The sequence below is a fragment of the Pseudonaja textilis genome, chromosome Z (genome assembly GCF_049901715.1).
Source record: "Pseudonaja textilis isolate UNSWEBS1 chromosome Z, rPseTex1.2, whole genome shotgun sequence".
NCBI lineage: Eukaryota > Metazoa > Chordata > Lepidosauria > Squamata > Elapidae > Pseudonaja > Pseudonaja textilis.
In genome coordinates, this window is record NC_142008.1 from 81082716 (window position 1) to 81107882 (window position 25167).

Genomic DNA, 25167 nt, shown 5'->3' on the forward strand with positions numbered 1-25167 from the left:
GGGGTGGAGGCTAAGATATATGAGGAAGAGTTGATGGAATTAGGTATGTCTAGTCTCATGAAAAGAAGGACTAGGGATGATAGCAGTATCCCAGTACTTGAGAGGCTGTCACAAAGACGAAGGGGACAAACTATTTACCAAAATGTAATGTGTTATAATGTTTGGGATGTCTGTACTATTGAATGGCTCATTTTGCTGATGGTGATTTAAAAAAAAAAACAAATGAAAAAACATGATTATGTTAAACAAAAATAATTTCAGTGTAAAGGTGAGCCACCAATAATAAGATAAAGCAATTTTAAAATAAAAAGCTATTGTATATTTGCACTGCAATGGTTTGAGCAATATGTGCCATATGCCATCACAAAATAACTTCCTCACTGTTCTCCATAAGGAACTAGAAGAGCTTGGAGAAGTATGTACTTAGTCCTAAGGAAAAGTGACTTGAACCAACTAGCAATCTTTTTTTCATAAATTCTAAATCACCCAAGAGGATTGTAAATTCATTATCACATGTGCAGATATTAATTTGCTAGAAGAACAGTGTACTTAATTAAGGCCATGACTTTCATATTAATTCCTTATGGGATCTGCGTAACTGGGAGGTGGTGTCCAAGGAAGTATTGTGCTTAAATTTTATGCTTGTTATAGCTGTATTACAATACATAATTACTTTGGGAATAATAATATTTTCTGTTGTGGTTTATTTATATGCCTGATATAAAAGGAGGATGTAAATGCTAGTGCAGAAGGAGTTTGAACAGATCTTTCCAAAATAAAACTGAGGCCAGAAACAATGGAAGAATTTATGGACAAATGAGAGGATAAAAAGAAAGAGCCATAATCTTTTAAACTATAATAATGAGTGATAGTTTTGAAAATCTTGTTGTCATTTATTTGTAATAGAGCCTATGCTTTGTTAGTATAGCAAGTAGGAAATGTAGAAAACTCACCCAGGGACAGATACAAAGGTCTCAAATGCTTATATACAAACACTCAAAGTTTGGGTAATAAGAATGAACTAGAAGCAAATAGTACATAAGGGTAGGTATAGTATAGTTGCAATTAAAGAAACTTGGTGAGATGAAACTCATAACTGGAAGATACTGATGGAAAGAAACAAATTGTTTTTTAAAAAACCTAGACCTATAAAAATGGTGGTGGTGTTGCATTATATGCAAGATATCACTACATATCTACAGAGATGCACAAGCCCAAGGATGAAAATTCTCTGGCTTAGAATGTATATGAGTCAATGTAAAAGGAAAAAATGAATGGCTTTGTCATAGGTGTATACTACAGACTATCCTGATTTGTGATTATCTGAAGTAACTTTATGAGTGGTCTTTGCAGTTAGGATCATTGCAGCATCCCTGTGGTCATATGAGATTTGGTCACTTTACAATTGTTGGATGCTTATGACCATTGCAGCATTTTATGGTCATGTAATAACTACTAGCACACTTCCAGAACCAGCTTCTTATAGAGTCAGTGGAAAGGCTGACAGTAAAATCACAAGTCATGGTAATGTAATATCTTAATGAGCCATAACAATTCAATGACTACACCAGAAGTAAGGCCATAAAGGTCACTTGGTGTCTTGCTTAATGACTGCATTGTTTAGAGATAGTGTTGACAGTCTCAATTTTGGATGTTAAGAAAGGACTATCTGTAAAGAGACGGAATTTATTTTATTTTTTTATTTAGATACAGATACACATAATCAGAGTTGGAAGGGACCTTGTAGATCATCTAGTCCAACCCCCCAACCAAGCAGGAGACCCTACACCATTTCTGACAAGTGGCAATCCAATCTCTTCTTGAAAGTCTCAACTGATGGCGCTCCCACAACTTCTGAGGGCAAGCTGTTCCATTGGTAGATTGTTCTCACTGTCAGAAAGTTTCTCCTTGTTTCCAGGTTAAATCTCTCCTTGTTCAGTTTCCATCCATTATTCCTTGTCTGGCCTACAGGAGCTTTAGAAAATAGCTTGACCCCTTCCTCCCTGTAGCAGCCCCTCAAATATTGGATGACCACTATCATGTCTCCCCTGGTCCTTCTCTTTACTAGACTAGCCAGGCCCAGTTCCTGCAACCGTTCATTGTATGTTTTAGCCTCCAGTCCCCTAGTCATCCTGGTTGCTCTTCTCTGTACTTTTTCTAAAGTCTCAACATCTTTTTTATAATGTGGTGAACAAAACTGGATGCAGTACTCTAGGTGTGGTCTTACTAAGGCTTTATAGAGTGGTATTAGTACTTCCCTTGATCTTGACTGTATTCTTCTGTTAATACAATTTAGGATTGCATTAGCTTTTTTGGCTGCTGCTGCACACTGCTGGCTCATATTTAGCTGGTTGTCCACTAAGACTCCAAGATCCCTCTCACTGTTACTGCTATTGAGCCTGGTTTCACACAGTCTATATGTGTACTTTTGCTTTTTCTTGCCTAAGTGTAGGACTTTACTTTTCTCTATATTGAATTTCATTTTATTAGATATGGCCCAGTGTTCTAGTCTGTCAAGATCCATCTGGATCTTGAGCCTATCTTCTTGGGTGTTAGCTATTCCTGCCAGCTTAGTATCATCTGCAAATTTGGTAAGTTCCCCTTCTATTCCCTCATCTAAGTCATTAACGAAAATATTGAAGAGTACTGGGCCTAAGATGGAACCTTGTGGCACCCCACTGCTTACTTCCCCTCCATGTAGACTTAGAGTTTTTCATCATTTTTGCTTTTCATCAAAGAAATATTCTATCCTGTTTCAGACCAAATGAGCAAAGAGGCTTTATGCATATGGTGTATGGTGGTTCCTTTCTAATGGAGCAAAATGAATAGCCTAATCAAGGTAGATTGCTTTAATGCTTTGATTCATGTTGGAGGCATTTGGACAAAGTAGCAGAATTGCCTGAATTGGTTTGGAACATGATGTCTTTAGGCTAGCAGAGTAGCACTGCTTTACACAAATTATTTCCAATATAAATTTTCCAATCTTATCATCTTAATCTGCTTCAAAAAACAATGTATTCTCTATATTCTCGTTCAGCTCTATCTGTCTGTTTCATACAATAGATTTTCCAACATTATTTAAATATTGCCCTGCATGGTACCAGATAGACGCAATCTATATTTCCATAAAGTTCAAAAAGGGTGTTGATGTTAAATGTTCCAGAATAGCATTTATAAAGCATTATGCAACTGTGATGCTACATGAAGAGGCTAAGAATAAGCTTTTATTAACATTTATTGAGCTCGTTCCCTGATGATGAGCAAACTAAAAGAGCCATGTAACTTTTTACTTTGTCCTCTACTATCATCATCATCAATGTCATCATCATCATTATTTTTGTCTCAGAAAATCCAAAAAAAGTTTGCGATTAATATAATGATTCAGCCTAAAATCACCTCTCTTTAATTTCTGTTCTTCACTCTTTTACAAATAAGTCATTTAAAAAATGTTATCATTAGATATATCTGAGGCAACAGCATATTATAGTCTTCTATCTTTTCTATTAATACTTTGAAATTATATGGAGTAAAGCTTAAAAAAAAGGAATTTTATCAAATAACTTCTCTGGCATTTACCTTTCAGCAATATTGCTTGAATGGTTTTAATTTCTAATGACTCCTTAAATGAAAATGCTTAGTAATTGCATTGTACTTGCTGCAGGTTATTTAACTGTTTAAGAACAATCACTTTAATGTTAGTTGCTCAAATTGCTTTTAAGTAGTGCCCTTTCCATAAGCATTAAATTTTTTTAGACACCATATGATCATTCTGAAGCCACAAATCAATGAGAATGGAATGGAATGGAATAGAATAGAATAGAATAGAATAGAATAGAATAGAATAGAATAGAATAGAAGCGTTGGAAGATAATCCAACCTCTTGCTCAGGTGGGAAACCTTATCCATTTCAGACAATCTCTTCTTCAAATCTTCCAATGTTGGAGCATTCACAACTTCTGGAGGCAAGTTGTTCTACTGATTAATTGTTCTAAGTGTCAGGAAATTTCTTCTTAGTACTTGATTGCTTCTCTCCTTGATTAGTTTCCATCCATTGCTTCTTGTTTTGCCCTCTGATGCTTTGGAGAATAGCTTGACTCCCTCTTCTTGGGGCAACACCTGAGATATTGGAACACTGCTATCATGTCACCTCCTAGTCCTTCTTTTCATCAAACTAGACATACCCAATTCCAGCAATGATTGTTTTTATGTTTTAGCCCCCAGTCTCCTAATCATCTTTGTTGCTCTTCTTTGCACTACTTCTAAAGCCTCAACATCTCTTTTGTCAGAGTGTTTGCAGCCATTATGAGTCAACCCAGGAACAAAACACAGCACACAGAGACTTTTATAGTGGTTGTTCATCTACAACAGTTATATACAGAAATATATGTGGTAGGCAAAATACCTTTACAGGCAATCTTTCTTCTTAACTTTGCTCAGAGAACTTCTGCAATGAATACTGGACACAAGGAGAGAGAACCACACCCTCTAATGGCTGCAATATATAAACACCTCTTAAAGGGAGAGAACCCATCCCCAGTCTTAAAGGGAAATATCCATGCTATGCTGAACCACCTTCATTTTATCACCCACATCTGGCAGCTATTACTGCTGGTGAGCTCTTAAATCTCAAGACCTTAAGATCTTTTTTACATAATGGCACCCAAAACTGGGTGTAGTATTCCAAGTATGGCCTTACCAAGGCATTATGAAGTAGTATTAACATTTCATGTGATCTTGATTTTATTCCTCTGTTAATGCTGTCTGGAACTGTATTGGCTCTTTTGGCAGCTGCAGCATAGTGCTGGCTCATATTTAAGTAATTGTCCACTAGGACTCCAAGATCCCTCGTACAGTTACTACTGTTGAATGAGGTATCACCCATACTACATCTGTGTAGTTGGTTTTTCTTACTTAAATGTAACCTAAGGTTTTTACCTAAAAGAATCTTACTTTTTTCTCCATTGAATTTAATTTGGTTAAGTAGCACTCAATGTTGAAATCTGTCAAGATCCTTATGTATCTTAAGTCTATCTTCTGAAAAGTTGGTTACTCCAGCCAGTTTAGTGCCATCTGCAAATTTGATGAGTTCCCATTGAGCCTCATCCAAATAATTGATGAAGATGTTGAAGAATCCATGCCCAAAACACAGCCTTGGGGTATCCCACTGCATATTTCTTTCCATGTGGATAAAATTTTATTGAGGACTACATATTGAATGTGGTTGGTCAGTTACAAATCCATCTGGTGGTGATGCTGTCTGACTCTAACCCACATTTTTCTATCTTATCAAGTAGTTGGTTGTGATCTACTTTATTAAATGGCTAACTGAAGTCAAGTAAATTATATTGACAGCATTGCTCCACTAATTTTGTCACTTTGTCAAAGAATGCCATAAGGTTTGTCTGGCATGATCTGTTTTTGAAAAAAACCCATGTTGGCTTTTGGTAATGTCTTTGTTTTCCTCTATCTGTTTGCTGATTCGTAGCTTGATTATCTTTTCCAGAATCTTCCCAGGTATTGAGGTCAGGCTGATAGGCCTGTAGTTTCCTGGATCTATTTTTTTCCTTTTTTTGAAGATGGGAACTACACCAGCTCTTTTCAAGTGCTCTAGTAGTTCCCTGGTGCTCCAGGATCTTTGAAAGATGTAGTTCAGAGATCACGTCTGCCACTTCCTTCAGAATTTTGGAGCGTAATCCATCTGATCCTAGTGATTTGAACTCATCTAGGACAGACAGGTCCTCACTTACCATTTTCTTCCCTATTTTAACCTATTGCTTACAGTATTGTTTTTGATAGGTTGGACTGTTCTTTTCCTTTGTGTAAAGATAGATGCAAAAACAAGTTAAGTACTTCTGCTTTCTGCTTTCCTGTTACTTGTCATCCCCTCCTTGTTCTTCTGGAGGAGGACTACCCCTATGGCTACATCACTGGCATCTGCCTGAATAACAAATGACTCCTCAGTGTTTGCATGCTTTAAGACCAGTTCCTCTGTGAATAACTGTTTGAGTTTCTCAAATGCTCCTTGGCACTTCACAGTCCACTCAAGAGAATGGCTAGGTCATGTTTTCCCCCTTTCCCCGGTTTTAGCAGTTTGGTGATGGGAGGGCAGTTCTGGTGAAAAAGGGAATGAACTACCAGTTGAAGCTTGTTATGATGACCCGTAGTCTCTCAAAATAACCAAAACCCAAAACATACATTAAAGTCCGGTAAGGCCTTCAACTTAAACTTCACTGTTTTATTGGGCACAGTTTAAAGTCACAAAAGTAAATAATGAGGCAAACAGAAAACCAAAACAAACCACATTGATGAGAGTTCCTTAGCAAGCCAAGATAACTAATTATAAACTCCAGGAAAATAACTGAGAAAAGTCCATGGGAAGAACACCAGCAAAGTTAAACCTCTTTCAAGGTGTACACTAAATTGACTCCTGCAAATTCTAACTGCGCAGTTGCAAACTTATATACATAGCTCCCACCTGCAAGCCACGAGGAGAATCATAGTAATCTCCTCTTGAGTAGACCTCGCTTTTCTCTGATCCTCTCCTTCCTGTGTGACCTAGGATGGATAAGGGATGGGCCTGGATCCTCCTCTGACTACTCAGCTGGCCTCTGCCCTTCCTCAGCCTCCTCCACCACCTCTGGAGCCACACTCCCACTCCCTGTTTGGCTATTCCTCCTCTTCCTCTTCCTCAGAGTCAGAGTCAAAGCTCTGTAATGCTTGGGGGTTTGACGAGGTTGCCACTGCAGGATTGCTCTTTTCTTGGGTCCAGTTCTACCCCCTCACTTGACACTTAATAGCCAAGGTAGTCAAGGCAGGTCTTATGGAACTCATATTTGGATAGGTTGGCATATAGGTTTGCAGCCAGGAGTTTCTTTAGTACCTGGTGGACCAGTTTGGTCTCCATCATTTTGGTGAAGATGAGTATGCCATCTAAGTACACTAAGACTCCCTTGTGCAGGTGTTCATGCAGCACTTTGCTTATTAGTTGCATGAAGACTGCAGGGGCCCCTTGGAGTCTGAATGGTATTACTTTGAATTGAAAGCTGTCCAGTGGGCAGTTAAAAGCAGTCTCTTTTCTGTGATCTTCACTCTATTGTATGCCTTCCTCAGGTCTAGCATGGTGAAGATCTTCCCTTTTGCTAAATGGGACACCATGTCTTTCATTGGGGTACATGTTATCCACACACATGTCATTTATCTCCCTAAAGTTCACATACAATCTCATCATCCCATCTTTTTTTTCTCCTTAAACAGCATGGGAGCGGCCACCTGGGATTTTGTTGATTGGATGAAACCTTTGACTAGATTTTTGTCAATGTACTTCTTCATTTCCTTTGGGATCATGGAATACATTTTTGGTTTGGTTCATGTCTGGTAGGATCTCAATGGCACAGTCAGTGGGGTGGTGGGTAGCATGTCACATTAATTCTGACTGAACTATTAGGTCTATTAGGTCTTGGTATTCTTAGCTGGACTCCTGGTGGATGCTCTGAAGTGGCTCTAAGGAGCTTGTTTCCTTCAGTTTCTGCCCAGTGTTGGACAGCTACTCCCTTCTGGCTGCCTTGAGGAGGGAGAGGGCCTCTTCCTAGCCTCATCTATCTCTCTCCCCCTTCCCACCAGATCATCGGGCCCCACTTGTCTAGCCAGGACAGTCCCAGAATAACTGTCTCTGTCATTTTTGGGACAATTAAAAATCAGATGATGTCCCAATGTTGGCCCATCTTAGCAGTTCGGTGAGATGCATTGCAGGGGACCCTCTATCAGCAATCCATTGACTTGCTTGAACTTCATGGCTTGGGGAAGTCTCCTCACTCTGATCCCTAGCTTCAGCATAGTTGGTAGACTGATTAGGCACCGGGTGCAACTTGAGTCTATTAGGGCATCCACCCCTCCCTGCAATCCTGACTTTGGAACTATGTTTTCGAGGGAATGGAAAAGGGCCGGATAGCTTCACTTTCCATCAGGTCATTTTCAATTTCATTGTCACTGCCATACAAGACAGACTGCTGGTCCCTCTGTACCAGAGTTCCTTCTATCTCACTCAAAAGGGGGGGGGGGAGACTTTGATGGCCTGGTGCACCAAGGTTCCTTTCTGCCAACCCTTCTGTGATGGCTTTTTTGGCTTAAATGTTGTTGCTGGGGTCACATTCAGCTGGGTTGTCAGTGCCAGGCACTCAGCTGGGGTGTTGGTGCCAGTCACTCAGTGGCTTGATGACCCTGCTCTTTGTTGTGTCTAGTAATGCACTACTATTTCCTTCTTCCCTTTCCCCTCTTTGTGGCAACTGAAGAACAGAAAGATCGTGGTGGCCAGTTTCAATTCAAAGTTGACAGAATAATTGAGAGATAATTTTAATAAACAATAATTTGTGATGAATTAACTCCTAGATTAATTCATTCTACTCTTCTTTCATAAAATTTGAGGAAAAATATCAAAAGATCCTAAAGAACAATATGTTCATTAAATTTGGTCTAATAAATACTACAACTGGGCAATCATGATAAAATTAATTGATCTAATAATTCAATTTGCATATATTCAGTAGTTCGGCATACATTCAGTAGACTAAATGTTAAATAGTTGGCATCCATTCAGTAGATTAAATGTTAAAAGTTTCCAGGGACAGGGTTTTCTTTAAAGTGAATATATTAAAAGGAAATATTTCCTTTAGTTTGTGTATATATATCTTTAAAAACTAGTAACAGTGGGCACTTTCCACATTCAGTGAAAGTATGCGAGTATTTTGCAATTAATGCCACTCAGAGATACTGACAGATAAACATCAAATCTGTAGGATGCCAGTTGTCATTTTCAAAAATGTATTTGTTTTATTCTTGCTTGAGGCAACAGAACACAGTCAAGTAGAGTTGTTTTTCTTCCTTGCCAATCAATGTCAAAAAAAAAAAAATCCCATATTTTCTGGCTTTATCTGAATATCAGTCATACCAGTGAGCTTCTTCTTAAAAGATGCCCTGTGAAAGAGATTGTCTGACCCTTCACTTATCCATATGTTTTCCCTGACTTTTTCATATTTTCATATTTTCTCTGGGTTTAACATTATCATTGAGGATGCTTAGAGAGGAGAACTGGAGCTACCAACTCAGCAGGAGACAAAAGAAAACAAGTATCCACCTGGCCCAATAAAACAGATGGCTTGTCTGTGTTCTTGGTTCAAGAAAAACATTTCTCAAAGATAAACCAAATACTAAATGGATACTCCCTGATTTGCTCCTAATTGCAAAGTAGTTTTTAATTGTTTAAATGTAGTTTTAAATTTCTGGTTTCCAGGCTATATTGACCTCTAGGTGTTAAAATGTGGCTGGAAATCTGAGAAATAGATTTATTACTTAGACTAAACTGTTTCTATTCAATATTCTTTGAATTAAACTGTAATCTGAATAATAGGCTATGAACCTTTGAAAGTCTAAACTATTTTTGCTTCCTGAGGTCTTTAAATTGGTAAATAAGTTATTGGCCAACATATCTTTGATCCTCAAATTTTAATGAACAACATACTATAGAAAGTCTTGCGAGAAATATGTAAGAACTATTATCTAGGCAAAGAGGGCTGAAACAATATTTAAGTCCTGGATACAACAAAATATTTGTGAGCCATTCACTCTCAGTACTCACTGGAATATAAGCTAAAGGGTGGCTGGGTAGGCAAAGAACAATCAGACTTGAAAGATTCTGCTATTATTGCTAATCCAAATAAAATGTAATTCTAGACTTCCTGCACAGTTGTTTTTCTGGTCTGCCCAGTGGACTGACATACAGTATACTGTTGCAGTCTTTTGAGTAAAGAAGAATTTTTACACATTCTTAATGCATGTTAAATAAATGTTGCAACATTTCAAATAGTTTGCATGATGGGGCAATTAATAAATGATCTCTTATTTAAAACACAGTAAGTCTCATCTGTGGAGAGCCACTGATGAGTGTGATACTTTACACATACCAGTTGCAGTGATTAGGATAAGGTCCTCATAAGAGCCATGTGGTGTGGCTTTATTTGGTTTGGTTCCTATCAAGAGCTTAAATTTTACGATAACAGAGTCTAAAGGGAACCTGGGAGGCTTCCAGCCTAACCTCCTGCTTGAGCAGGAGACCCTATATCATTCTGGATAAATAGCTGTCCAATCTCTTCTGTTACTCTTTCTCCAATGATGGAGCACCCACAACTTCTACAGGAAAGCCATTCTGTTGATTAATTATTCTCACTGTCAGGAACTTTCTCATTAATTCAAGGTCAGGTCTCTCTTCAGAAGAGCAACTCTTCTGATCTCTAACCTATAGTATTGCCAGAGCTGCAAACATGGGTATTTATGATATGGTCATTGTGTTCATGAGTCACCTTTTATAACTTTCAAGAAAATATGTCTGACAATTAAAAAAAAAAGTGAAACCCAGCGGCTAAGAAAGCAAGTGATTAGACCAAGGTGTCAAACTGGAGGCCCGAGGGCCAGATGCATCATGTGCAGCCCACACCCACCCCAGCTGCGCAAAGGGAGAAAACATCCCAATGCGTCACCTGACAGCAACGTGATGCCGTGAGTTTGACACCCATGGATTAGAGCATGAAAGATAAATCTTTAAGATTTAAAACTAATCTTTAAGGCTTTGGTTTTAGGAACACACACACACATATATATACTAGCTCAATACCTGTGCTTCGCTATGAAATTATGTGGTTAGGCTTAGTTTTTTGGGAGGAAAATAAGGAAAAGAAAATTCTGTCTCTGCCAACCAGCATCCATCAGTATTCATCTGGCTAGTGGCCTGTCAGTCTGTGAGAGAGTTGAAGGCTGTTTGGAAACTGAAATAGTATTTGCTGTGTGAACAAGAAAGAGACCAAAAGGAGCCTGGGCGTGGCTTAGCTCAACTGTTCTGTAGTAAAGTTGCTTGGTGCTGGGAAACTAAAATTGAAACTGAAACTCCTCTTCTCTGCTTGCGTTTTACATATGGAATAGATTTCTTTTCAGATGAAGAGCGGGAGTAGAACTCCTTAGCATCAGAGCATATTAATAATAATATAGGAAATACTAATGCTCTGATGGTCATTTCAAAAAATCCTTTCTTAGTGAGCACCTAGAAGGCAAGAGGAACATACGTGTCAAATTTCAATTTTGTAGGCTTTACAGTTCTGGAGATTTTGTGATGATGCATAAGTCGTATTTCGCTTTTATATATATAGATATTGCTCAAGGCACATGCATTTTTTTCACTATTGTCAGGAGAACCTAACCTCTGCAATGTAATTTTCTCTCTTGCATCCCAAAAACCAAGATGAAAATATTTTTTAAAAAAATGATTAAAATTTAAAACGTTTGATGCTTTCTATTGTGTTCCAGCACAACTTTTCTACAGATTCTTTGCTAGAAAAATTTGAAGGCTGCTATGTCATTTTCTCATTAAAGATATCTTTGATTTAAATTGAGGAAAGGAAAAAGAAGCCTTGCCCTTTTGTAATAGACAAAGTTCTTTCCTTTGTAGATTCAAATTTCCCGGCTGGGAGAAATGCAAAATGATTTGGTCAGCTGAGTTGAAAGTCAGAATCAGTTTATTAATAGGAAGACAGATAAGAAGAAATCTCACAGTGAGCAGAGAAACCCTTTTTTATACCCTTCAGATCCTTTGATTTTGTAAGTGTGAACCCTTGAAGTCTTTGATTTGTATGTGTGTGATGAGTTCCTGTCTCTTGATATTGGGGTCTCTTCCTGGGATGGGAGTAATTGTTTTATATTAGCTGTTTGTTCACTTTGTAGCTGCTTGTTGTATTAGGTTGAAATATCGTGAGTTTCCTGTTATGCCTTTGGTTTGCTTTTCACAAGTTTTTATAACTTGCCATCTATTTGATTTCTATGGGAACGGATCTTAGTTAGTTTGTAGGGTTTTTTTTCTCTGTGTCTCATGCCTGTAATTTTCTCCTTCCTTTGTTGTGAAAAGTAAGCTGGCTCCAGCTATTTTAATAGCCCTACTTGACAAAGGGTGGGGGCTGTTTCCCTAGAAGACGGGGAATCGTAACTTCCAACAAAATAGTACAAGAGAGTATATTTTAAAAATCTACAGTGGTGAAAACACACCAATATATCCACCTACATTTTACATGTGTGCTGTCTCTAGAAGGTTTACCATTCCACCTGCTTAAATCCTATTTTGTCCCCAAAAGAAACAGCTATAGGTTCTCTTACTTGAGTAGGGGTTTGAACTAGAAGATTTCCAAGGTCCCCTACAACTCTGTTATTCTATTGTTCTGTTAGATAGTAGAAAGCATAAAATATTAAGTGTAACTTGCTGTTATTCCTGGGCTCAGGTCATCAGTAAGATAAAAATTGAGTTGCTCTTCTTGAATTGGTTCTTGCAATATTATTATTATTATAATTATTATAATTATAATAATAATAATTATTATTATCATCATCATCATTACCATCATCATTATTTATTAAAATATGTCCCACAGCTCCTAACCAACCATGTCATCCCGGACATACTAGAAATATATCAGAGAAAATGGAAATCTTTCAATCTTTCTCAGCTATAGCAGAATTGGAAATAACAGTTCACATATTTAATTGAGAATTGATTGTCCCTACCTAACCTAGTAGTTTATTCTTCAGGGAAATGTCTCAAGGAAAGTGAAACCATTTTTAGTGTACTGTAAATACTGTGAAGCTGCTGAATGTGATCATGTGATTACAAGTATGTACCTTTCAGCCTGAAGGTGTGGGGATAAAATATTTATAATATTTCATGCACACAGAAGGACAGATTGTCAACCTGCATTATTTAACTGAATTGTATAACACTTCTCCCATGAGTTATCAGCATATTGTGTGTTGGATATCTCCAAGGACATCCAGTGGAGTTATAAAGAAAGTCAGCTCTTTGGTGTATGCAAAGAGAGTTTGGAAATAATTTATGTTCAGTCTGCTGCAATTTTAATTAGCACAGAGACAAGTGAGGAAAGGAAAACTCAGATGTTGTCAAAAATAGAAGGGCTCACTAGTTTGTAAATTCAGTTCTTAATTATACCAAAATAATCAACCTGGAGCCATGCTTTTAAAAATCACAGATTAATTAGGCTACATCTTCCAAAAATCATGTCCTCTCCATGACAGTTTTGTTAGTGGAATACTGTTTTACTTCTACTATTTGAAACACTTTCTCTACATCTTATTTAACCAAAAACATTTAAATATTCATTAATTTGCTACTTAGTCCATTAGAATTGAACATTACTTCAATATAGAAACTTTGTTTATTGTGGCATTCAGTTGAGCGTGCTTATTTTAAAGTACAATAGCCAGAGAACATATCAATTAGGTTTGCAAAACAACTTTAATGCATATATATAATGAGCTATTCAATATTCTGTTGAGAATATAAAAAACATCAACAGTGGACTTAATTCATTTACCTTGAGGAAGTTATTCCTTAACTTTCTCCACAGTTGGTTTTTATATATTTTCAAGGAAACAAGTTAAGAAGAAGTTAATGTAAAATGAGCAAAATAACCTTAAGCATCTTCTGATTCCTCTGTTTTCTTTTAAAACGATTAACCATTAAAATAGCAGATGCCCTGTGGAGAAGTAGCTGGGATTAAAATTTCACAACAATAACCACAGTGGATTCTTGAACTGACAAAGAAGATAATTCACAAAGAATAGATTCTGTGCTGGGGCTGCCCATCCCTTTAATTTACCAAAGCCATGACAGTAGCCATGACCTGATTGTATCTTATCCACTTTCCCAGGTCTTCCCATCCTGTCCCTCTAGCTTCCCAGCGAGAAATGCCCTGCTTACTTAAAAAACAGAGTTTCCATTTCAAAGAATCCTAAGCATTTGGTGAGGCAGTGGGGAAGAGAAATCGCACTGCATTTTTGCTTGGAAATTAGCAAAATAATTCATCTCTGTCCTATTTATCTGTGCAAGAAAAGGAACAGATATTAGCCAAATCACACCACCAGCTTTGCCTGCTTCCATATAACATTGTGACCAGGGGTGGGATTCTACCAGTTCGGACCGGTTCAAGTGAACTGGTTGTTAATGTTACAGCTGGTTTGCTGAACCAGTATTTCAGCTCTCCCTGCCTCTCCTGCCCCACCCCTCCCAGGAGTCTCCACACTGCCCATTTTCAATGGGGGTAAGTGCAGGGTCTGTGCATAGTGTTCTGTACTAGCAGGCTTGAAGGCCTGCATTCCTATTGGTTCGGAAAAGCCGGGCCATGATTGGTCGTTATGGGACACTCTGATTGGCTCATATAGAGCTTGCCGCGATTGGCTAACACCAAGTGCGGCAAGCTCAAAAAACCTGTCATTGGCTGCCTAGCCGCGGCCAGCTCTATAAAAAGAGCAGCCGTGGTTGGGATTTTTGTCTGAGTATCTGGTTGCTTAATAAAGAGCTGTTGTTCACTACTATGAGTCTCGTCTCTCTTTGGGACCCACCACCCAGACTTAACACATAGGCTCTGGGAGGTGGGGAAAGGGGCCTATTTCCAGCTTCCAGAGCTCCTAGGAGGCCTCTGGACCCTTGGGAGGGCAAAAAATGGCCTTCCCAGGCTCTGGAAACCCACCCACCCAGCAACTGGCCCCACCCACCCAGCAACTGGTTTACTGCCCAGTTGCTGGGATTTTTAAATCCCACCCCTTGTTGTGACTTATAGAAAAGGGTTGAGACTTGAAGACTTAAATTGGAAAATTGCTGACACTGCTGTTTCTGCCCACAGAAGAAAATCCTAATCCTAAGAGATGTGGTCCAAAGCATAATTGATAATGGATATAAAGTTATATGCAGTGAGAGAAAGCATATAGCACTTCTTTTCTTCTGAAATAAATAAAATAATCAGATACAAAAGAGGTATAGAATTCTACAGCTGTACAGGAAAAGGAGCTTTCACAGATGATAAGTGACATTTGCAAAAATTCTACACCAAATGTACCCTTCTTTGCTTCTTTGTTTAAACAAAATCAATTTCAATGATTTTTTGTACTTATTACATATTTTTGTAATGTAAAATAAAATTGCTTTAAAAAGAATGGTAATTTTCTTGCAGATTTACTTCAGAGCCACTGAAGAAGACCTTTTTATGTAGGAAAGTCATGATGTATATAGCAGAGAGCAACTTATAACCTTCCTCTAGCAGCCTCATTGACTTTGCTTGTGGGATGTCAGCAGGAAAAGTTGCAAATGGTGACCACGTAATTGTGCAATGCTGTAATGGCTTCAACTTTGAAGATTGGTTGTAAGTCCCACTCATTCAGCTTCGAATGATTGTTGAATAAGTGATTGTAAGCTTAGGACTATCAGTATTAGAAATACATGAATGGATTAAAGACAGGCTGTTCATAGAGAGTATGAGGATGAAGGGAATGTGAAGTGGAGCTGAGGCTCAGTTAAACTGGACTACAAAAGAGTGGGAGTGTTTGTGTAGATTGAAAGAAGCAAATGTCACTATGAACAGACCATATACATTTAAATGTCTTGTATCAATTACTGTGAAATTTTGTGCCTTTGAATCACAATGGTCTAACATCTAAAAAAAATTCTCCCATTCTGATACAAAATCAAAAACTTGGTAGGAACTACACTATTATCTTTTTCTATGTAGCAAATTGGGAATAAAGCTCATGATTCTCTCAGAATCATGATTTATAATTAGAAAGAAGTCATAACGGAACACTGAATGCTATGTTAAGCATCTTGTTACACAAAGTACAACAGGACATGTTTACATGCAACGTAACATAATTAAATATATCCACAGTTTTATTTATTTATGTTTGTTTACTTCGGTCATTGCACATGTAGAATGATAACATAGAGCAGAATAATGAAAATTAGTCAAAAGTTTGGTTTCTAAATTCTGAAATTTATTTCGGTTTGATTTTCCTGGAAAAATAAGATGTGAGAAGAAACATACAAAACAGAACAAATTAAGGAAAAATTAATAACATAAGAATATTTTTAATATCTTTCTGGCTTCAAATTATATCAATGTGATTGCAAAATATAAATGTCATTGCTTACTTAGCAAGTACATATATCAATTAAAGTTCATTTATAGAGTTATCCAACTTAAAAATATGTATCCCTAAACTTTCAATCATTACTTTATTCATATTTCTTTTACATTCAATCTATTCTTTTACATTCATTCTCATAAGTCAATACTGCTATCAATATTTTCTGCATTGTTTATTTGCATTTACAGGTAGTCCTCAACTTACAACCATAACGGAATCCTAAATTTGCATCGCTAATTAAGACAGTTGTTAAATGAATGGTGCTAGATTTTACAACCTTTTTTTGCCACAGTTATTAAGCAAGCATTGCATTTCTTAAATGAATCATGCAATTGTTAAGTAATTCTGGTTTCCCTATTGATTTTGCTTGTCAAAAGCCAGCTAGGAAGGTTACAAATGGTGATCACATGATCTAAGAGAGTGCAACTGTCATATCAAGCACCCAAATTTTGATCATGTGACTATGGGTATGCTATGATGACCATAAGGATGAAAATAAGTCATAAGTCACTTTTTACATTGCTGTTGTAACTTTGAACAGTTTGTATCTTAATGCTGTAAGTCAAGGACTATGAGGCTTAAATTTTGGCTCTTAGAATCCAGAATACATTTTCATGACACTCTTTAATTCAGACACAGATTTACTTATTTATTACATTTCTATGCTGTCCAATATCTAAAGCTCTTGGATGACTCAAAATTGAATCAAACACTTGGATTGTGCATCAGTTTCAGAAGAACCAAAAATAAATTTGAGTTGATGTTGACATAGTGAATAGTGGTTTGAAATGTTGTCCCTAAAGCTCATGCCCAACAATTTGAAATGCTACTGGCACATGGAACATGATCCAATTTTATCTCTAGACTCTAGATAAGTCTCTATAGAAACTGGTTTTCATTTAAGGTAAGTCTCATTGCAATGCGTACAGTATTTAAGTATTCTTTAGAGATATATATCTTTCAAATACAGCATTAAAAACACAGGTAGCGTTTGGCATTCTGGCTGTATATATTTGATGTGGAAAACAACTTTATTTTTTAAAAGTGTATGTAGATTAGTAATTACACTGTTGATGACAATGATATACAACTATTGTATACATCATTTAAGGACAATTTATCAAATCCATATTTAGCATTTATCTTTCTGACTATATTAGTCACATAGTTCAGTATTTAAAAAAATAGAAAATTCCTTCACTTTATTACCCATAAAAGAAAACTTTTTTCTTTTATACTGATTTTCCAGTGAGCAAAAGTTAGTATTTCTATAATAACCACACTTACATTAATTACAATTTTAAATGTCTTTGGAATAAGAACAATCTTGTCTTGTATTCTTATATTATTTTGCGAGCTTATTCAACTAATGAATTTAAAGCTATTGTTTTTCCTGAAAAGAGGATCAATTTAAAATGACTTCTTACATCTTCTGATCAAAATTTCACCAACATATAAGGTATAGTAAATAACTAAAATTGAACATTATTAATAAAATATGTAAAAATCATCAGTAGCACCACAAGTGGGCAGAAAAATGAGAATGTATCTATGTCTGCCAAATAGCATTCAAAAACATGGTACGGCATCAATTCACATAGACAACTATCTTCATAAAGACAATATAACTTTATCTTCACATAGATAATATAACTTCAGCTGGAGCTGGTAAATAGCAAAAAATTTGGAAGAACTGGATTATTAGATGCCAGCAAATTTAAATAAGTATGGCTCTCCAATGAAATCACAAATACAACAAAGCAAAATTATAAAAATTGTGCTAAATATAAGAAGATAGGGTCAGATTAAAATCAGAGCTATACATCCCAGGGGGAATGTTAATATCATGGCAGGATAAAATTTTTAAAATAGACAGCATAGAAAAAGCAAGGGAATTCTTTGTGGTATCAGGAGAAGACCAGAACAGCTAGAGATAGAAGAAATCATGAATCAGAAAATTGAATTAAATCCGGAAACTTTTTATTAGGTATAATAACACAAAAATGCAATAAAACAGATAGGTATATTATGTTACATATATTAACAGCTGCAAGGATTTCGTACGCACAACTCTGGAAGGAAAAAAGGGTTCCACCGGAAGGCATGGTTATTAAAACAAATAATAGATTGTAGAGATGGACAGGCTAACGATGAAAATAAAAGACAGAGAAGATTCAATTTATTATAGGGCCTAGGATGCCTGGTATGAGTGGTTTAGAAATAAAAATAAAATAAAATGGCAATTAGGAAAAGAATGAGGGAATATGTAAATATGTAAATATACCATGGAGAAGATTGAGATGTAAGGATAAAAGATATTGATTTATAGTAAGAGTAAGATGCAATGGTAAAGGAATAAGTAAATACATATATCGAAAAATGTGAGGAAACACAAAATATGTCTTGATGTTGATAACAATGTATAAAGTTTTGTTTTATGTTTTTAAAATTTGGAAACTTAATAAAATTTATAAAAAAATAAAATAAAATCAGAGCTATATCTGGAAAATTATAATTTCCATTTTAAGTTTAAATAACAGCAAAGCAAGTGTAGCACAGATTACTAATAAGAAACATATCTGCAAGAGGATGATTTGGTTGTTAATTTCTGAGCCCTTGAATTTACCCTCTATGAATAGTCAAGTTATGATCTATATAACGAATAAAACTATATAAGGAATAAAACAAAATTTGGTAAATTCTTGAAGGCTTTCTAATTTTTTTTATAAAAAACCAGTGTGGCAATAAAATATTTGCAACCCCAAAAGGTGTCTCAGGAAACTGACAATAAAATTCACCAACCCTGAATCCTGTACATAATTTCACTATTAGGGAGGAATCAATCCTCAAAAGAGAGAGGGGCTGAGACCAAAAGAAAAAAAAATTTTTGACCAACATTTAGCTATTTAGGTATCCTTATGTGATCCTCTAAGTCAGGCTAGGATTTTTAATACAGTGAGTGGCCTAGAACACGATCTTAATTATCTAAGTTGGACTTGGTCCAGTGCAATGAACTTGGGAAAAGGACCTAGCTGTGCATTATTGAGCATTTATGCCAGTGCTTTTGCTTTAAATAGTTTGCAATGATTTGTGTCATATCACTCCCTGGACAAAACCCAGAGCATCCAAAAGTACATCTGTAAAATGGTATCTAAACATAAGTTGCTGACATAATGCCTGAAATAGCTGGAGACATGAGAGGAAGATTGAACAGAGGAAATACTATGACAAGTCAAGACCCTGCCATTGGCAGATAGCAGACAGCAGACAGCAATCCTTTAAAAAGTGGATGTATTACAATTATTTTTAAGTTTTCAAGAATACTGTCAATACATTTATGTGTATTCCAGGTATATCTTATGATTTCTTATTATTGAGCTAATCACTGGCTCTGCTCGATTATAAGGCAGGATATTTTCAGCTACAGAGCCTATTGCCCAATCCAGACCTTGACAACATAGTTCTATTATTTGACCCTCACACTAGCAACTTTGAGGGAAGAGACATTTGAAAGTAGCAGTAGCAGTGGCTAAAGCAAGGCCTACTCAGTAAATGAGGTCATTCTTTTCTTTATTATGATAAATGGCATATCAAAAATTAAATTTTGGAATAAATTCAAGATTGGTTCTTCTAGAATTAAACAGGTGAAATCATTCTACTTGCAATCAATTTACTTTATTGATTGGGTTGGAAGTCTCTATTTTCAAAATCATTATCCCCAGATTATTTGCACTGATTTAGTCCAAGTGGCATATATTACTTTGTAATACATAAAAAGGACTTTTGCCTCTTGTTATGTCCTGAGGACTCAAGGAGTTCTCACTCAGGTCCACTCACTTGTGTGGGCGTTATTTCCCCCATTCCCATTGGTCAGTTCTCCCCAGCAGCCAGCTATAAAAGCAGGCTGCGGGGTCCAACTGGCTGCTGATTGCTGCGAGCCAGTTCCAGGCTTGGCAAGCACGGTCAGCCCTTTATTTGTAAATAAAGTACTGTTGCACTCATGCTCTGGTTCAGCCTCTCATTGCTCAAACTTAACACCTCTGATTTATTATTTTTAAAAATACTGATCTTTTAAAGGTATCTCTAGAGAAATCTGATTGTTTCATTTTCAGTCATTGCCTGATTTATTAAAGTTACTTCAATTCCTTTTTATTTTCTTTCATCCTACATATTGACATTTAGTAGTCAGTTCAAAAAAATAATCTTTAAAAATTATCATGGCAACTTCTAATAATATATTGCTTCAAATCATTAGGAGGGGTGTGAGAGCTAAGAAAGAAAAATCATTAATAACATTCTAATCGTAAGTCTCCAATCTATTTTTTAAACAATAAAAATAAAATATTAGATTCTTAATATTTGCATGAATATTTTAAAATGAAATTATGGCTGTTGTAGTAGACCTAGCAATCTTTCTGAGAACTACATACTGTTTTTCCGATTCTCTAAATATTTAAAATAATTTTGCAACTGTTCCCATAAAGTACACACACAAATGCATTTGAGCAAATATAATAGACATTGTCTCAAGATGTACTTAGCACAGCAGGTAGCATATCAGATTCAAATTCAAATTTCTGCTCATCAGGAAGCAAAGACAGAAATGTCCCAAAGGTGCTTTTTCAAGAGGTATCCGGACTTCCTGGTTTTTCTTTGGAAAATTGAGTAGTTTTTTCAGTTCTTCTTCAGAGCATTACTATAAGTGCTTCCAGTGAGAATGTTGGGTTTTTTTCTGAATACTGAATGATTTCTCTTCTTTGCATCTCAATACGTTCTCAGCAATTTTCTCCAAAATTACATTTCAAAGACATCAGTTCTATTTGTTTCATCCTTTCTCAGAATCCAGCTTTCATAGCCATCTGTTACAACTGGGCAAACCAGGACTTTATAAACGTGTCTCTTTGTTGTCACTGTGATGTCGCTTCCTCTAAATATTGCTTCTGGATCTGCCTTAATTTTTCAATTTTTCTTCCAAATGGACTCATTCTTTTCCATTTATTTTTGTTGGTTTGATATTATTGTCTGTTGACTTCTTATCATTATCATCATAATGAAGTAGCTGACTAACTTTTGCATCATTTTTTCACTTTTACTTTCACTTTCATCCAGGTAATATAAATAGCAAACATCCATGGTTGTTACTTTAAATATTTTTTAAATCTGGAATTATTACCACAGGGTAGGTGGGGACAATAGCTTTGTGGGGGAGAATAAGTGCAACTGAGTAGACATTTGGGATGTGATTAATTGCCTTCCTCCTTTATTTATCTCAAAACTGTTCCTCAAACAAAATACAGTTCAGATAATACTGTATGCTTAAAATAAAAGGCAGGCTTTCAGTTTACTTTATGTTTGTATAGAGAGTTGTTATGTTAATTACAAATATTTTAATTGAACTACAATTCAACATTTCAAGGAGAAAACATTTCTGAGAAATTAATCACTACAATTAAATGTTGGGAGGCTATTTACTAATATGTACTACAGTCATTTATGTTCATATAGTGACACCCAGTGGTATGACATTATGTTTAGTTGGAATTATATTCTGCTTTTGATTTTTTTTCTTTCTGAAAAAGATCAGTAATGTTATACAAAACCCAAATATATGCAAGTTTCCTTTAGATTTCAGGAATTCGCTTCATATTGTTATCAGTCACAGTATACTTCTGTCTGTCTGTCTATCTATCTATCTATCTATCTATCTATCTATCTATCTATCTATCTATCTATCTATTGTATATAGCTGCCAATCTTACACATATGGTGAACAGAGTAAATTAAAAACACAAAACAATACAATAAAATAACAAAGATAATTTTAAAAGCATTAAATAACAATAAAAACATAAATTTCAACTATATAAATGTCAAGGGGAGTGTGTATGTGTCATTGGCATTTTTATTAATATGTTAAATATTTTAAAATTTGCAACACACTACAAGTATATCACTATTTTTCAAAGTAACTGTATTAGGAAAAAAAAAGAAACTGTTGAAAGATGTCAAAATGCCTTTCTTTCAAGGATTTGATTTTCCCACTGGGAGAGCTCTGGCACAAGGATACAGACAACTGCTTGAAAGCTGGATCTTTTTATTTTTCAGGAAGGAGGAGAACAGCGGGAAGTCTGCGTTCCTGGGCTAGCTAGCTTCTTATGGTAAGCCCCTGTTTTTTTCTCCCTTTGTATGTTGATTTTGTGTGAGTGTTTGTATTTGTGCCTAATGTTTCAAATCCTGTTTGAGTTTGTCTTTATTTCCGTCGGAGGGCAAAGTCCGCGGGGTGCGGAAGGCAAACTCCATGGGGTGGCCAGATTGTATTATTGGTTTTCTGTAATCTCTTTTAGCTTTAAGATAGTTTTTCATATTTGTTCTGTGGCAATCTCCTGTCAGTCCCTTTTGTAATTTATATTTTGTGTCTTTTGTCTGTTTGTTTTGCTTATTTGGTATGTCCTGTGTTTGTAAGGGTTTTCTAAATTATCTTTTGTTTCCTTTTCCTATTTGTCTAGTTTTCTTAATTACTTAGGCTTTTGTCTATAGGGATTCTTTAATACTTTTTATTTGATTCTTTTTCCTATGTAAGTTTGTTTTCTGGCTGACCTGATGTTCCCCTTGGGCTTTCCTGTTTTTTTTGTGACACTACTGCCTTCATGAAATTCCCTTTCCACAAAATAAAGGACAATAATTTCAGAAAACATTTTCTGAAAATATTATTCAGTAGAAAGTGAAAATATTTGGTTCATGTGAAAGAAACCTGTCTAGGAAAGTATTTCACATTTGGCCTAACACAAATTCTTTCCACTATTTCCACAGCCCTCGGGCCAAATGAGAGAGACTGGAACTGGAGGAGAAATTGAAACCAATAAAGATACACTTGAAATACTGGAAGCAGTATTTCAAGTGTGGTCTCACCATTGCAAAAGCATCATTACCACTTTTCATGTTATTTAAACTATCTTTATACTAATTATAGTATAGTATTTATACTATTAACACAACCAAAAGGAACTCTGTGGGTTCCTTTTTTGGCAATTACTGCACACTGCTGGCTCATATTTAACAGGCAGATCCCTCTCACAATTATTACTGTTGAGTCATATACCACCTATTCTATTCGTTTTTCTTGCCTAAATGTAAGACCTTATTCTTCTTACCATTTAATTGCATTATATTGGATAGGGACTGGTTCTAAAATATATCATGATCCTTCTGGATATTGAGTTTATCTCCTAAAGTCTAGATTGATTTTGTAATTTATATCCAGACAATACTACATAAGATTATTCCTGGTATTTGTATCCAATCCCAGTCCATACTTTAATTAACTGATTAGCAAAACATTCATTTATTTTCTGTGCATGGATGGCCTATAGTATATATTGATGGTAACATCATTTTTTCTCCTTTTATGTTAACTCAAATGCATTCAGGCATGCTTTCATCCTTGGTTCTGGGAAGGTGTAGTGATTTCTTACCTACAATGAAACTCCACCTCCTTTTTTCTTAGGTCTGTTTGTTTTGGACAATTTACCGTATTTCCCCATGTATAAGCACCCCCTTTGTATAAGCCACCCCCCCAATTTTTGGACTGTGAAGTTTTGAAAAAAATATTTTATTAGAGAAACAAGTTATGAAGAAAGAAAATTTACAAAGAAACAAAATTCGACGTCTAGATCTACAACTTCGGTCATGACGCCGAAAGCGGTGCGGGCGACGCTAGCAATCTACGCATCGGAACGAGAGTAGGAACGAAGCATTCAGGCCGATGCCTAGCGTATGCATTTCTATCGCGTACTCGCACTTGTAATCGTATCATCACGTACAATTTTTACAAAAAAGTATAGCATACTGCTGGAAAACCAGTTTATTCCTACTTTATTATTTTATGCATTTTTCACGTATAAAAAGTGTACCTGCTTTGTATATGCCACCCCCCTACTTTTTGGGCTTGAAAATTTTGGAAAAAAGGGGTGGCTTATACATGGGGAAATACAGTATATCCTTTTAGCTGTATGTTCCATCATGAGCTTTATCCCATCAAATTTCGATAATGGCAACACTATCATACTGCCCTTGTGTAGGTAATGTAGACCATGGCATAAGAACTTCAAGTTTGCCACTTGCTTGTCATATTTTTAACATTAGTATACAGGCATCTGAGTTCTTTACAGCTGACCCTGCATTTATTTCCTATGCCTCCTGTTTTATATCTGAATTCTCCTCCTCACCAGTCACTACCTCATTGTTTAATTAGTTGTTTTGGGGTTTATGTTTGGGATTAGATCCTAAAAAATTGGTCTCCTTCCCTTTCAAATTTCAAAGTCCTTTGCCTAAGCCAAGGCAGTTGTTTTATTACATATATTCTTCATGGTTCTTGTGAGGTGCACTCCATCCTCTACCAGAAGTCCTTTTTATTGATAATGTAGACCATGATATAGAATTCCAAAGCTCTCTTAAGCTACTGGTTTACTTGTAAAATGCTCTATTCCCTCATTTAATTTTTACTTTCTGTTGGAAGTATGGATGAAAACATCACCTTTGCTGTTAAATCTTTGGCTTTCAGGCCTAGTTCCTCATACTCTCCTGACTTAGTTTTTAGGCTCTTTGTTGTGTCATTTGTCCCCAGATAATTTTTTGTCAAATTAAAAAATAAATGTAAAAAAATCTAAAAACCATTTTGGTAGTTATCAAAAGGAGGGCTGTTTTATTTGATAGCCTTGGGAAAATTGCAGGGACCAAAGGTAAAAAAATAGGCAGGATAAGTTAAATACCACATTTCAGAAAGAGAATGAGCAGATATTAGAATGATTGGGAGCAGGCTAATTAAACATTGGCACAAACAATGAATAGTCACTGCAAACTTAGATAGTTTGTATCTAAGGTGGATAAGCTAGATAATCATATCTTGTAAGTAGTGATTGTAAGGATCATATTGGATCAGGTAACCTCAGTATGTTCAGAATTATAAAATGTCAATCAAACGAGGCGTCAAGACTTACCCATAAGCTGCAGCATGAGGAAGCATGTCTATGTAGCCCTTATGGCACTCAATTCTGACAGCCAGACTAAAGCCAATAAGGCCTAAGCACAGCCTTACAATGGTACTCCTTGATAGAAGCAAACATTTCTTATCATGATATGCAAACA